This window comes from Diabrotica virgifera, chromosome 2 (genome assembly GCF_917563875.1).
Source record: "Diabrotica virgifera virgifera chromosome 2, PGI_DIABVI_V3a".
Lineage (NCBI taxonomy): Eukaryota > Metazoa > Arthropoda > Insecta > Coleoptera > Chrysomelidae > Diabrotica > Diabrotica virgifera.
In genome coordinates, this window is record NC_065444.1 from 163,906,931 (window position 1) to 163,923,238 (window position 16,308).

General features: G+C 32.5%; 1 protein-coding gene across 7 annotated transcripts in view; it reads right to left on the reverse strand.

Moving 5' to 3' along the window:
- Nucleotides 1-16,060, reverse strand: part of LOC114332101 (neuroligin-4, Y-linked) — a 238,137-nt gene extending 222,077 nt beyond the window's left edge. For 2 of the 7 annotated variants that reach the window (XM_028281823.2, XM_028281822.2), the window contains exon 1: nt 15,821-16,060. The gene's annotated coding sequence lies outside the window, so the exon portion shown is untranslated. Of the gene's footprint in view, nt 1-15,598 lie in introns of all 7 variants that reach the window. The other 5 variants (XM_028281819.2, XM_028281815.2, XM_028281820.2 and 2 more) reach the window with 4 other exon arrangements.
- Nucleotides 16,061-16,308: the final 248 nt, after the last annotated feature.

The window sequence follows — 16,308 nt, forward strand, 5'->3', positions numbered from 1 at the left end:
TTCTGGTGGGATATGTTATATGCCATTAGAGTGAAAACTTAGTCTTTTGCTAGCAGTTGCCGCTAGGGCATCTATGCCATTTCGTTCGTTGCAATTCGGGACTGCACGCTGGGGTTTGTTTTGGTTGGATCAGGGAGAGCAGCATATGTGCCTCCTGATGAGAGACTAATAAGTTTCGAAACCGGTAGAGGTGCTTGTAGCACTCTCTGATTGGACTGGAATATGGTTCGGCTGTATTTTCGTTTTGCAACGAAATTGAAAATGGTTATTCATTTTTGATTTACATTTACTCTGTGTGGAGTATGAAGGGAACCAGTCTCGTTGGAACTTTACCGCGCTGAGCAGATGTGACGTGAATTGTAAATTGTAGAATTCCCTCATCTTCCTTAGTCTCAGCATCCGTATGGCTTGCAAATTGTAGAAGCCTCGGAGGTGTAACCAGAGAAGGTTCCCATTGTTTTCATTCTGGTGGGATATGTTATATGCCATTAGAGTGAAAACTTAGTCTTTTGCTAGCAGTTGCCGCTAGGGCATCTATGCCATTTCGTTCGTTGCAATTCGGGACTGCACGCTGGGGTTTGTTTTGGTTGGATCAGGGAGAGCAGCATATGTGCCTCCTGATGAGAGACTAATAAGTTTCGAAACCGGTAGAGGTGCTTGTAGCACTCTCTGATTGGACTGGAATATGGTTCGGCTGTATTTTCGTTTTGCAACGAAATTGAAAATGGTTATTCATTTTTGATTTACATTTACTCTGTGTGGAGTATGAAGGGAACCAGTCTCGTTGGAACTTTACCGCGCTGAGCAGATGTGACGTGAATTGTAAATTGTAGAATTCCCTCATCTTCCTTAGTCTCAGCATCCGTATGGCTTGCAAATTGTAGAAGCCTCGGAGGTGTAACCAGAGAAGGTTCCCATTGTTTTCATTCTGGTGGGATATGTTATATGCCATTAGAGTGAAAACTTAGTCTTTTAAAAAAAATGTTGAAAATTGGAGCATTAAATTTAAAAAATAAAATTTGGTTAGGTAGTACCAGAACCAACAGCAATGTCATGTTAATGTTAAAAATTTTAAAATACGTTAAATTAAATTTTTGTCCCTAAAGGCCTGTTCATATATACTTGTATTAAAGCGGTAAATAAGCAAGTAAAGTGGGCAAGTTACTTGCCACAAGTTACTAGTCTTTTGTAAACGTTTACTTGAAGGCTAGGATATCTTCCTTGCATTTACTATTTATAACTAACCCTAACTGATTTTCCGTGAGCTCTTAGAATTTAGATAGGTAGATAAATATTTACTATTTCTAAAAAACTACAGTTTTGTAACATTGAGTGTACAAGTTACAACAACTGGTCTAGTATAAATATCAATAAATTTAGTAGATTTAGCAGTTTATTCGCTTAAAAGAAAATTTGTTTCATTTAATCTTTGATCATTTAATGATATATGTACGTTTTAGAAAATTGCAAATACATTGAAATTGCTTTAACAGACGTCATAATTCAGCGTTAAGGCAACCAGTAAGGTCGGTACAATTTTATTTTTAATCGACTTTATTAATCTGCAAATGGGACATTCAAATAATGAATGTTCAAGAGTTTCCAATTGATTGGTATTGGTGGTGTAAATAGGAAAATTTCACATGGATATGATGTTATACCATTATGGGTGAATTTTAACACATAGTAATTAGAAGTTCTAAGTGGTGTCAAGGTTCGAAAGTATTTTTTATTAAAAATTTTAAATTCTAGACATTGCTGTACTTTGGTATCTACGCATAAATGTTTATAAACAGTTAAGAATGTTGATATTGAAACTGCTTGCATGTCTTTTCCATGAAACATATCCATAAAAAGATGACATATTTCGTCAACGATGGATTGGCAGAGGAAGTAAATTTAAATGGACACCAAGAAGTTCTACGTATAATTCGCATGATTTTTATTTTTCGGCATAAAAATGAATACGAAATCCTGAGTTTATGTAAATAAAACTTAGTCACCTGACAGATCCTGAAGAAAAATACAAAATTCTACCAGTTTTTAGAAGTAGGTGTAGAATAATATTTCTTTAACGTCTAAAATTTCTTTATTAAGAGAATTAGGAAAAGTATCAAGTCCAAAGAGACCATGTTAGAAATTTAGTTAAAATTTATTGTTTGAAGTTAAATTGTTTAAAAGGCAAAGTTTTCAACCTAATATAAACATTAATAATATTGAAAAGTATTAAAAGTATTAATAAAAAATTTTTAATTGAAAACTTATTGGTCCATTTCCTTAGTAACACCTCCATGGCTTCTAAAAATTGCAAGCCAGATAAATGCTGCAGTGAAGACAAGAGGGAATTCTAAAAAGTTGCAATTCACAACCCCGTCTACAGCTTGGTAAAGTTTCAACGGAAAAATGGACCTAGTTACTTTATAGGAGTAATACTAATAAAATGAGAATGTATACTATATTTATTCAGTTGCAATGCGAAGGCAAAACTGTCTTATTTTCACTTAGAACAGGGAGGGCAAACCAGCACTCTGAATTGACGATTTTCGACTTTTTTGGAGTCATCATCGGAGAGGCGTAGGCTTGCTGCTCTCTGCTCGAAGTGACAAAACGACAAAAGCTTATCCCCGCATTGCAACTGACGTTAATGGAGTAGCTGACTAGCTTATAGACTAGTGACTAGTGAGTAGGTTATATTAGATTGAAAACTTTGCATTTCAGTGGCCAGATAACGCTAGTCACCTACTCCATTAACGTTAGTTGCAATGCGGGGACCTCCTTTGACTTTCCAGTATTGCAAAGAGCAGGACTCAGAAAATCGTGGCTGACATTCAATATTTCTCGGTCTAATAGTGAAGAGAGTACAATCATACAAAGATTTGGATTGTTGAGTGAAATTAAAGTGCATCATTTAAAAAGATGCAAAAGGTATTAATCGACAGCGCGTTAAAAACTTCCTTAAGAATGCGGTTATAACGATGTTATTTTCAGCATTCTCCTATTCAGACTCTCACTGAAACAACGTGTAAAACAATTGAGGCTTTCGAGGAATTTGGGGCGTCTAAGCAAGGCAAGAGGAGCTCTAATATTATAAAAAGGAGAAAATTAAAGAACTTTGCTCACGTAAGACAAAAGCTAAATATGAATTACGTCATCTAGTTATTGGAGCATTTAAAGAAAGAATATTTTCAACTTTTAGAGTTAACTTTGCATACTATTTTTAAAAAATATACGAAAACTCTTTTGGGTGTAAATAAAATACCTATAATAAATTTACAGTCAAGATGCAGTAGAAATAAACAAACCAAGACACGTTAAATGCTACTAACAAGAGCACTCCCGAATCATAATTTACAATGTATGTATATGTATGTATAATATAGAGGGAGGCAGATAAAGGGGCTATTAAAAATATCTCGAGAACTAAACGTAAGAGAATCATGAAAATTGGAATACAGAGGTTTTGAGGTATGAACTATTTAATAAAAATATTTTGGTCTCTTTGCTACTTCCGGTTATACCGGAAGTTGAATGTAACTTCGTTTTTTTTTAAATGGGACACCCTGTATATTTTTACATTTTTGGATTCTGATCGATGTCTTCTTTCTTAAAATATGAGGTTTTGTAATTTTATACAGGGCAGTTTAAAAGATAATTACGGTTTTTTATAAATTTTGTAGTAAACTTCACACCCTGTAGAATTGTACTGATTTGATATCAAAAACTCCATTTATATTCAAGTGATTTCTAATATAGTCTGTTATTATTAAAAATTAACAATATAGCGAAATATTTAATTTTAGTATACAGGGTTGGTCGAAACTCGGAATGAGTATTTTCTGAGTTTTCTTAAATGGAACACCCTATATTTTAGTACTGTAATAAATGATATTTTATGGTACTTTTTTATTTCTTAAGCATGACCTATACCTAATTGCTTTAATTTGTAAGTTCTTCGTAGTTTTTTAAGCCAAACATTAATTTCAACAAATTACGTGAAATTTTATTAGGTTTACTGTGAAAATATTCAATCATAAATAATAATTTTTTGAAAATAAATAGGTGTTAATCTAGAATGTTCCTTAATTTATTAAAATTGGATGAGATACCAAAATGCCTACTAGACAAGGCGAAAACGGCGGGTTCGAAGGGAAAAATATTCCCATGAGATTTTTTTGCATAATCACATTCGTGAGACATCCCAGAATAAGGTTCAAGAAGTCGCCCAAGTGAAAAGTGGGCCAATTTTTTTTAAAAAATTTTTTTTAATCAAATTGCAAGAATCAATATTTTTGGCCCGAACAATTTTTTCTTTAATTTTTTGGGCCATTCTGGACAAAAAAGGTCTCTTATAATTTTTCTCTAAAGTTGATCGTTTTCGACTTATAAGCAATTTAAAATTGAAAAAAACGAAAAATGGCGATTTTCAAGGCTTAATAACTCGGTTAAAAGTTATTATTATAAAAGTCAATATATGACTAAATCAAAGTTTGAAGCCCCCCCTACAAGATCCTGAAGAAATTTTTGTCATTATTTTATGACTAAGCTGTTATTTTTAAGTAATAATAATAACCGCCATGCACGTGTGCGGGGCTGTAAATGCTGAGTGCGAGAGAGAAGCTATTCCAGCAGTCCAATTGTGCATCTTACTCGCACTCACATTTACAGTAGCGTCAATACGATACAACCACTCATTGTTATTAATTAAAAATAACAGCTTAGTAGTAAATTAATGACACAGATTTCTTCAGGATCATGTAACGGCGACTTTAAACTTTTTTTTTTTTTTTATTTACAATTTGCTTCAACCACAAGGGTTATTAGCAATGAACTGTATTTACATCAAATTACAAAATTTAGGTATATTAAATTTGGTTAATGAGTCCTATAGTACGTAAAAAATTAAGAGTCTTACATGAATTACTTTCACTTAAACAATCTTTAATTGTAGTTGGTAACTGTTGATGTTGCCGTTCTATAACGTAGAGGGGACAGTCTATTATTATATGTTGCACTGTTAGTTCACTATCACACACATAACACATCGGAGGGGCTTCCTTATTTAATAAAAAGTCGTGGGTGATCTTCGTATGACCAAGTCGCAATCTGGACATGAGCACTTGGTCTCTTCTCTTTGTAGGATGTTTCGACGGTGATATACTTTGTTTGATTGTTCTTAATGTAGAGTTTGATTCGTTCCAATTTGTTTGCCATTTTGTCATGATCTTGTTTTTAAAATATTGCTTTAGATCAGTATGAACGCAAGTAGTTATGATGTCTGTTAAGGGATTCTCACTCGCATTTTTTGCTAATGTGTCAGCTTTATCATTTCCACTTATCTCGCAATGTGATGGTACCCATATTAACTGAACTAATCTTTGATTTTGTTGGCATATCAAGAGTTCCGCCTTAATTAAGAGGAGGATAGGATGTTTGGGGTATACCCGCCTCAAGGCCGTTAATGCACTTAGGGAATCGCTAATGATTATTGAGAATTTGATGTCATGTGTGTTAACAAACTTTAATGACTGGAGGATAGCAAAGAGTTCAGCTGAGAATATGGAGGTTTGGGGAGGGAGCTGGTAGGAACTGTTATAGTTATCTGTTGTGAAAGCCGCTCCTACTCCATTTGCAGATCTGGATGCATCGGTATAAATATGGATGTGATCATTAAAACCATTTAATATCTCTAATAATCTCTGATTGAAGATTTTTGCTGGTGTGTCACCTTTCTTGAATGCAGATAGGTTTGTATTACAAGCAGGGAGAGCAATTGTCCATGGTAATATGTGTTGGCTGACTTTAAAAGTATTGTAAGTGTGTGGAATTATTGTGTCTAAGCTCTGTAACGTTGCTCTCACTCGATGATAAAACGGAGGATCCAATCTTTTCCCACAATTAAATGTCGATGGAAATCTATCTGTAAATGTGTTTTTATAAACAGGTACATGTGGGTTAGTTGATACTCTTAAGGCATACATGAGGCTAAGGTATTCTCTCCTGAGTTGAAGGGATGGTTCGCCTGATTCAACATACATACACTCAACTGAGCTTGTGTAGTGTGCTCCCAGTGCAATTCTAATTGCTGAATTATGAACTGTGTCTAGCACTTTCAGTAGTGAACCTTTGGCTGAGTTGTAGGCAACAGCAGCATAATCTAGTTTTGAACGAATTAGGGTTTTGTATACAGTCATAAGAGTTTGGAAATCGGCACCCCATTGTTTATGAGAGATACTTTTCATTAAGTTAAGGCCGTTTTGAACTGACAGACGGAGAGAGTGGATGTGGTCTTGCCAAGATAGTCGGCTATCCAGTTTTACTCCCAAGAAGTTGATCGATTCTGAATACTTTATTGGTAAATTTTTTAGGAAGAGTTTCGGTGGATTTACTTGTTTCTTTGGAGTTTTACTGAAGATCATTGCTTTCGTTTTAGTGGGTGAAAATTCTAGGCCAGTAGTATTCGACCAATTCTCTAGTTTGTAAATGGCTTGCTGTATATGGGTCGTCATTGTTGATATATTTTTACCACGACAGAATATAACAAGATCATCAGCAAATAGACGGGCTTTGACTAATGGGCTAAGTGACTTAGCGATGTCATTGATGGCAATAAGGAAAAGTGCAACACTAAGAGTAGACCCTTGAGGAATACCGTTTAATTGGATTTTAGAGTCTGAAAGAAAGTTGTCTATTCGAACTTTGAAGTTTCGCCTATATAAAAAATTATTAATAAACTTGATAATATTTCCTTTAATCGACCAACTTGACAGGATTCTTATGATATCTGATCTCCAGATTGTATCATATGCACGCGTTATATCAAAAAATACAGCCAGACATTCTTGACCACATCCAAATGACTCATGAATTACAGATTCAATATCCACTATGTTGTCTAATGTAGATCTGGACTTTCTAAATCCACTTTGTATAGGGCTAAGTAGCTGTCGATCTTCTAGGTACCACATTAGTCGGTTGCTTGCCATTTTTTCAAGTACTTTGCACATATTAGATGTTAGGGAGATTGGTCGGTAAGACTCTGGGTCCGATTTATTCTTGCCCTGTTTAAGAACTGGTACAATAATGGAATCGTACCAATCAATGGGGAAAACATTATTTGTCCAAATGAAATTATAAAGATCCAAAAGATATTGTTTTCCTTCCGTTGGCATAGCTTTTAAAAATGTCGTAGGGATGTTGTCAGGCCCTGGGCTAGTGTCTTTAACTTTGTTTAAAATTTCTAACAGTTCATCCATCGTAAATATGGCATTTACAGGTAAATTATTGTGGTCATCAAGATTTATACATGCATTATTAAATTTATTTTTATGGGCTAGGAAACTTGTAGATAGATTTTCGTCACTGCTATGTTGTTGGTATACGTTTGCTAGTACGGAGGCTATTTCTTGCTTAGTTGAATAAATATGGTTATGATGTTCTAGGTAATGAATGGTGTTAAATGATTTTTTCCCGTACATTCTGCTTATCATTTGCCAAACCTCAGAAGTCGGGGTAGATGAATTTAAAGATGATACATAATTTTTCCAGGCTTCTCTCTTACTCTTCTTTAAGGTGTATCTACAATACGCCCTTAATCTTTTGAATTCTAGCTGGTTATTTAAAGTTGGGTGCCTTCTTAATTTATAAAACGCCTTTTTTGACTCTTTAATTGCTGCTTCGCAGTGGGAATTCCACCACGGGACTGGAGCACGTTTTTTTGGAAATTTTGAATAACCTATGGACTCGTGAGCTATTGACGTTAAAAACTGTACGAGATGGAGTACTTTGGAGTTAATATCAATGTCTGTATCAAAGGGCTGAACCAACTGAGAAATTTTTTGTGAAATTAAAGAGGAATATAGAGACCAATCTGCATTTTTCAGACACCATTTATTGGATGGAATTGATGAGGAGATATGGTTATTGTTCGTAATTAGGATAGGAAAATGATCGCTTCCATGCAAATGGGATGTCACATCCCACGACAGAGTTGGTTGTAAGACAGGGTCACAGAGGGATAAATCTATTGGGGATCCATTGCCGGTGGAAATATTGAACCTTGTGATTCTTCCATCGTTAAGGATATTCATATTAGAATCTGTAACAATTTGTTCGATTTTACGTCCCAAGGAATCTGTTTTTTTACCTCCCCAAAGTATATTGTGGGCATTAAAATCGCCTAATATAATACGCGGTTCTGGAATTTGATTGAAGAGTTCAGTTATTTCTTTTATGGACGGGTCTAAGTTCGGAGGAAAATAAATATTACATATATTGACTTTGTGGGGGCCTTTTATAGATACTGCTGTTGCCTCCAACTCAGTTCTTAAACGTATTACTTCGGTATTAAATGAGTTATGGACATATATTACTACTCCCCCACTAGCATGGCTAGCAGTTATTCTGTTCTTATAATACGGAGTATAGTTTCTTAAATTATGACAGTTATCTTCTTTGAAGTGGGTTTCTTGTAGGCATATTACAGATGGTTTAAACTTAGCTATAATTAATTTAAGTTCTTCTAAATGGGTGTAATACCCATTTAGGTTCCATTGCAGTATACAGTTGAATGTTGTATTAAATTTCAGCAGAGGCGTCGCTGCTGTATTCACTGTGATCAGTAGAGAAAGCGGATAATAATAGCTGTTTATTAATCTTAGTTTTTAATCTTGTACAGCGACTTTTCAGATACTTGGGAGTTAATGCTGGATGGATTTTAGTTAGAAAATTGAGTAGTCCTTCGATATCTTCTGTATACGTTTTTGCAATGCTGAGAGGATCTGCAGAGCCGTATGCATTTTCAAAGAAATCAATTAGTTCTTCCTGGGTTAAATATCCGTTGTCAGAATTATCTTGGAAAAAAGAACTAGTGCATTTAATAAGATCTTCTGCTAAAGTCTTATTATCTTCAGGAATAGTTTTTGCTTTCTTAGATTTACGCAGAGGTTCTTTAAATGGGTTCTGGTCTACTGATGTTGAAGGAGACGTTATTTCTGACACCGCTCGTTTAGACGATTGAGTGTCAGAGGGTGTAGGAGGTTGATTTTGGCTGTGATTATTCATTTCAACATTATCTGGCTGGATAGGTGTTTGAATGGGATTTGAATCAAATAGAGAAGTATTGGTTGTTTCTTTTGATTGTGGACTGGTGGATTGTTGCGAAGATTGTGAAGGATGGATAGTTGGCTGAGCATCTGTTATGATAGGGTGGCAATTTTGGATATAATTTGGTTGAGCAGTAGGTGATGAATTTTCGATAGATGTTTGAGTGTTTGTATTTTTTTTGCACTGAGAGGCTAGATGACCTTGTTCTTTACAAATGTAACAAGACTGTTTTTCAAGTGAAAAATAAATTCGATAATTGATTTGTTCATAGTTAATTAATATAGACTCAGGAATATTTTCCAGATTTTTAGGAGAAATGTAAGTATAACGTCGGAAACTCAAGATATGCTTAAATAAAGAGTTAGTTGTACCTATTCTTAGAAAATCCAATGGAGTTATTTGATGAATTGCAAAATTTTGTAGTTGAGTCTCTATAATACTGTGAGGTATTGATGGGGGGACATTAGAAATTATCAGTTTTTCGCTTGGTGTGACTAACTTCCTGGCTTGGATACGTTCCTGATTGATTACTATTGTTCCATTATCTGTTCTTAAAAATTCGGTGACTGTTTCTTCAGTAGTAAAATATACGCAAATACGATCATTTACAATCCTGGAAATGGCGAGAATTTTATTGGGATCGACTTTAGTTGCTATGGCATTTAAATAATCTTCAATTTTTGTATTTGGAAGTGAATTGAATAAAATGGCTTGGTTTTTGCTTGCGAATTTTTTGTTAGGTTGAGTCAGAGCGGTTGAATATAATTTTGATTGATTGGATGGATTAATGACATCTTGAGAATTTTGAAGTTCAGAAGATCTCTCCTCTGAAATTTCCTGCATATTGGGCCTATGTTGCCTGATTACGGCCCTTGTGCTTGGACAGGTTCATTAGTAATTAAGCTACTTAATTACCTCGTTACTGGTATTTATAACCGTTGTTTACTGTTTGTTGATTAAAAAATAGTAATAAAGATGATCTAACTTACAGTTTGATCCCAAAATCGGATTAAGCACTATATAATACACTATTATACCAACTTTGATAATTTTCTAACAAGTAAAACCACCTTAATTTTGATAAAAACTAAGAGCTAATCGGAAACACTGTTTACTAGTTAAGAAACCAGTTTCGAATCCGACTTTAAACTTTGATTTAGTCACTTTCTGACTTTCAAAATAATAATTTTTGACCGAGTTATTAAGCCTTAAAAATGGCCATTTTCGCGTTTTTCAAATTTTAACTTGCTTATAACTCGAAAAAGATCAACTTTAGAGAAAAATTATAAGAGACCTTTTTTGTCCATAATGGTCCAAAAAACCTAAATAAAAATTAGTCCGGGCCAAAATATTGATTTTTGCAATTTGATTAAAAAAAAAATTGTTAAAAAAAAATTGGCCCACTTTTCTCGTGGGCGACTTCTTGAACCTTATTCTGGGATGTCTCACGAATGTGATTATGCAAAAATATCTCATGGGAATATTTTTCCCAACGAACCCGCCGTTTCCGCCTTGTCTATACGTTGTTAAGGTTGTTTGTGCATAAAATATTAATAAAAACAAACCATATTCTACCTAGTTGACTATGGCTTTGACACTAAATTTGATTAAACATTAGACATTATATTATTATTTTTATAGTTCCAGTTGCTTTGTTACCATTGCCAACATAAATTTTTGTAATGGGGAACTGATTAGCAAAGTTTCTGGTCTAGGAGAGTATAACAAAAAGTACTACTAGCAATAAGAATTTATCATCTGCAACTCCCTGATAGACCACAATCAAAAAGAGAAACTTTTCAAAGTTTACTAGAATAGTTTCGACGTACTAGACCTAGACACTTAGATTACGAGAACGTTCATACTAATATGCAGATTCTCAGTGACACTAACATTTAATTCATTTTAATTATTTACAATAGTATTTGATCGATCAAATTTCTCGTAATATAAATGTACAGTTCGTTTAAACCGCTCTAGTAAATTTTGAACAGTTTTTCTTTTTGATTGTCATCTATCATGGAATTGCTGATAATAAATTCTTATTGTTACTAGCACATTTTTGTTTGTTATTCTCTCCTAGAACAAAAAAAAACTGAATCAGTTCCTCATTAGAAAAATTCATATTAGTAATGATAGCAAAGCAATTGGAACTTCAAAAATAGTAGAATGTTTAAGCAAAGCAAACTAATGTTTAAGGATATCAAAGTCATAGCCAACTAAATAGAATATTGTATATTTTTATTAATACATATTAAACACGCCAACAATCTTAAGTACGCACGTAGGTATTTTGATATATCAACGAGTATTAATAAATTAAGGGTCAATCGAGGTTAATATATGTTTATTTTCGAAAAATTATTTATGCTTGAATATTTTCACGCCAAATCTAATAAAATTGCACGTAATTTTTGAGGCAAATAAAGTTTGGTTTAAAGAACTACGAATAACTTACAAATTAAAGCAGTTAGGTATAGGGAATGCTTAAGAAATAAAAAAGTACTATAAAATATCATTTCATTACAATATTAAAATACAGGGTGTTCCATTTAAGAAAACTCAGAAAATTCTCATTCCGAGTTTCGGCCAACCCTGTAGACTAAATATAAATATTTCGCTATATTAGTAATTTAATGTAATAATAGACTATATTAGAAATCACCTAAAAATAAATGGAGTTTTTGATATCAAATCAGTACAATTCTACAGGGTGTGAAGTTTGCTACAAAATTTATAAAAAGACATCGAGCAGAATCCAAAAATGTAAAAATATACAGGGTGTCCCATTTAAAAAAACGAAGTTACAATCAACTTCCGGTATAACCGGAAGTAGCAAAGAAACTAGAATATTTTCATTAATAAATAGTCCATACCTCAAAACCCTTGTATTCCAATTTTCACGATTCTCTTACCCTTAGTTCTCGAGATATTTTTAATAGGCCCTTTATCTGCCTCACCCTGTACATACATTGTAAATCCCAAATCATGATTCCCAAAGTTTATACATTTAGTGCAGTTACTGAAGGTGGATATGAGCTATTACCTCCGATTTCGTTGAACCTCAATCGATTTGCATGAAAATTGGTGAATGGTTAGAGGATATCTCAAGGAACAAAGGTGACATAGTGCCAACTTGCGCTTTTATCGTGGAGGTTGGTGCCACTCCTTCTCGAGGGTGGAAATTACTTTATTAAAAATAATCCCATAGTTCGATATAAAGGCAAATTCTAAGTAAAATTTGTTATATAATAGTTATTTATGATATAAGTGTTAAAAGTACACGTTTAAGGCACGCATGTGAAAGTTTGCAGAATGAGCGATAGCGAGTTCTGCAATTCACATGAGTGCCTTAAAAATGTACTTTTTAACACGCATATCATACAATATTTTTTTTACAAACGTACTTACAGGACAATATCTACAAAAACTTTTACTTGAAATTGACTGACATTCCATTTTTATATTTTTTTGACATTACATCAAAATTGCTACACGGTCAATACGAACTGCAGTGCCTTAAAAGTTTTTTAAAGCATTAGTGCCTTAAAGTATCATTTTTAACGCTCGTATGTAGTGCTAAAAATTGCATTTTTAACACGGTTGTAGACAAAGTTATTAAAATTAATTAAAACATTTTGAGTTATTAAAGATAAAGATTTTAATTTTTCTTGAGGAAAATGCATGTTTTTAACCGATTTTTCATAAATAACTCAAAAACTATAAGTTTTTTCAAAAAAGTTAAAAATACTGAAACTGAAGCTAACAAAAAATTAAATAAACTCTTTGCTAGAAAAACCTTTTAATGTTAACTGCAACTGAGTTATAGGTAATTTAATGTAATTAAGTATTTTTTATGGGAAATAAGCCACAATTTTACTAAAAAATGAATTTATTAACGTTTCGAAGCCCAAATCGGGTTTCGTTGTCAAAATACAAAATACTATTAAAATAAAACAAACATGTTGTTGCTAAGTAAAAAAATTCTTCTAATAATTTATTTAATCTGAATCATTTATATTGGCAATTCAGACGTATATTATACATTTTAAAGTAGAAGACTTTAAAATGATATCGCCAATATTTATGAGTTGCGTTCCTGGGACGACTTTACTAAAAGATAGTTCATTCGATTACATGAAATCAATCCCAACTCAAGAATATCCGTCGCAAAAAAATGATAGCATGTGATCTGTCTTTAAAAAGACAACCAAATGCAACGATGACAGTAAAATTCTCGCGTTAGAGATTCCATAGTAAATCACGAGGGAAAACCAGGAAAAAACCTCGTGATACTATACTAACGCGAGAATTTTACTGTCATCGTTGCATTTGGTTGTCTTTTTAAAGACAGATCACATGCTATGATTTTTTTGCGACGGATATTCTTGAGTTGGGATTGATTTCATGTAATCGAATGAAGTATCTTTTAGTAAAGTCGTCCCAGGAACGCAACTCATAAATATTGGCGATATCATTTTAAAGTCTTCTACTTTAAAATGTATAATATACGTCTGAATTGCCAATATAAATGAGTCAGATTAAATAAATTATTAGAAGAATTTTTTTACTTAGCAACAACATGTTTGTTTTATTTTAATAGTATTTTGTATTTTGACAACGAAACCCGATTTGGGCTTCGAAACGTTAATAAATTCATTTTTTAGTAAAATTGTGGCTTATTTCCCATAAAAAATACGTAATTATAAAAATGCCACAAGGAAATAGCTTCAGAACAACAATAATTTAATGTATATTTTTTTTGGCGAGTACCCAAATCTAAGTATTCAAGCTAAATAAGGAGAAAATGATGCATTTTATAACATTAACTTATTAAACATTTGTCAAAGTACTTAGAAATATCTATCAAATGAGTCCTCGAACAAGTTGATAAGCATTAAAATTTATGTGCCAAAAATTCTTCAAAATTAATTTTTTTAAATTTTTTTCTTAAAAATAGTATTGTTTTTTTAAAACAATTCCGTTAGTTTTTAGGATACCAGGTTCACCTGAAAAACTTTTGAAAGTTAATTCTAAGGGCTATTAAACGACGTTGAATTTAATCTTTTAACCCCTTACTTTTTTAAAAATAAAAGGTTAAATGGCCTCGGTTACATGGTTCTCGCAGCAAAATTTAAGCTTTAAACGTTGCTATCTCGATTAGTTTTTACCCTACAGTAATAAAAAGGTAAAATATTTGATACAGAAAAAACTAAAATTTGGTTATATATCATTTTTTACGTATATTGAGTATTTTTTGAGTTATTATCAAAAGAAAATGAAAATTACGATAATTTTAAAAATTAAGATTTTTTTAAATTACTTCTTTTTTTTTTAATTTGCATTATAAACCGGTCAAAAATTGTAGAAATCATTACTTATGCTAATATAAAGACATTTTTGTAAGGATTGCTTTAAATTTTAACTTGTATGGAAATGGCGTATATTTTATTTTTCACTTTTTCCTAAAAAATTTGAAAGGGTTCTCTTATTTTCAACATAACTTGCTTAATTTTAGTCGGAGCTCATTTGATAGGTAATCCGAAGTGATTTGACAAGTTTTTAGCAGGTGTATTTTATAAAATGCATCGTTTTCCCGTTATTTAAGCTTGAATACTTAGATTTGAGTACTTGTCGAAAAAAAAAATTACATTCAATTACCCATAACTTACTTTTAATTAACATAAGTTTAGTCCTTTAAGTAAGGTGTGTATTCAGTTTTTTATTATCTTCAATTTTGGTAATTATAACTTTTTTGTACAAGCCTACAGTTTTTGAGTTATACGTGAAAAACAGCTTTAAAACATGAATTTTTTTACGAAAAAATAAAATTTTTGATCCTTAATAACTCAAAAAGCATTGATTTATATTAATAACTTTATATAACAAATTTTGCTTAGAATTTGTCCCTATATGGATTTGTAGTATCATTTTTGATAAAATAATTTTCACCCTCTAGAAAGGGTGGCTTCCACCCCCAAGGTAAAAGCACAAGTTTGTATCATATCACCTTTGTTGCTTAAAGTATCTTCTAACTACTCACCAATTTTCATGAAAATCGATGGAGGTTTAACGAAATCGGAGATGAAAACCTTCAGTGACTCCACTACATTGTAAATTATGATTCGGGAGTGCTCCTAGTAGCATTTAACGTGTCTTGGTTTGTTTGTTTATATTGCATGTTGATTGTAAATTTAGTATAATAATGTAGATATCAATATTACATGGCTGTAAGGAACAATATTTCAAAATTAATCGGGGAACTAACGAAGAGGTTTCAGAACATACCTACTGTCAATTAAGTACACTTAATTCTTCATAGAACATTCTAAATATGAAATGTAAAGACTTGCACTAACAAAATGATCCTCGAAAATAATCGAATAATATAACTGTTGAAGGAAGATAGAGTAGGATTTAATAACAATAAACAAGACAAGCCAAATATAAATATCATTTCGCAAGAAAATATTTGTTTGGTGTAGTAGTTAATTACCGTTAATCGTTGAAAACACGTCAGTGTCTTTTTGCATATTTGCTTAAAGCGTATGAGTTTATATTTAATTTTCTTGGAAAATCATGACCGGAAAATCTAACCTTAGTTATCTTTGAAATAGTAGGTACAGTACAACAAATCTAAACTGTACATAACTCTAAAACAGGATACTACTCAAATTTGTTAATAAGTATTAAAAAACTAGGTATTTAAACTATTTACAGCTTCGAAAGCCATTGGCATTTTAGACACATTCTATTTTTATCATCCACACAAAATAGTGTAAGAAGCACTTCGCACCATAGTTTATTTTCATTGCACTAAAGATTTTATAGGTTATTTTGATTATACTCGATTTTTAAACTAATTAAGCGACTAAAATACTTTCAGCGCTTTAAAACCCCGACAACCGATTTTAAACTGAAGCTAAAATTGTCAGTTTGTGTTGAACTGATTTAGGTCGCTAAGTGACACAGGCGGAGAGGAACGTATACATGTATAAATAACTCACAAAACATAACAAGCATATCTGGAAAAGACTGTTTCTGTTTAGTGAAACGTTGATCTCGAACAAAGTTGCAAAGTTGTCTACGATATTGTTCCTGGTTATCTATTTTTTGTTTTAATAATAGTGTAGGAAACAGAGGTTGAACCTTGCAAAATGGACACAAGTCCAGTTTTATTCTTTTCCTGATATACCAAGGGGTGCT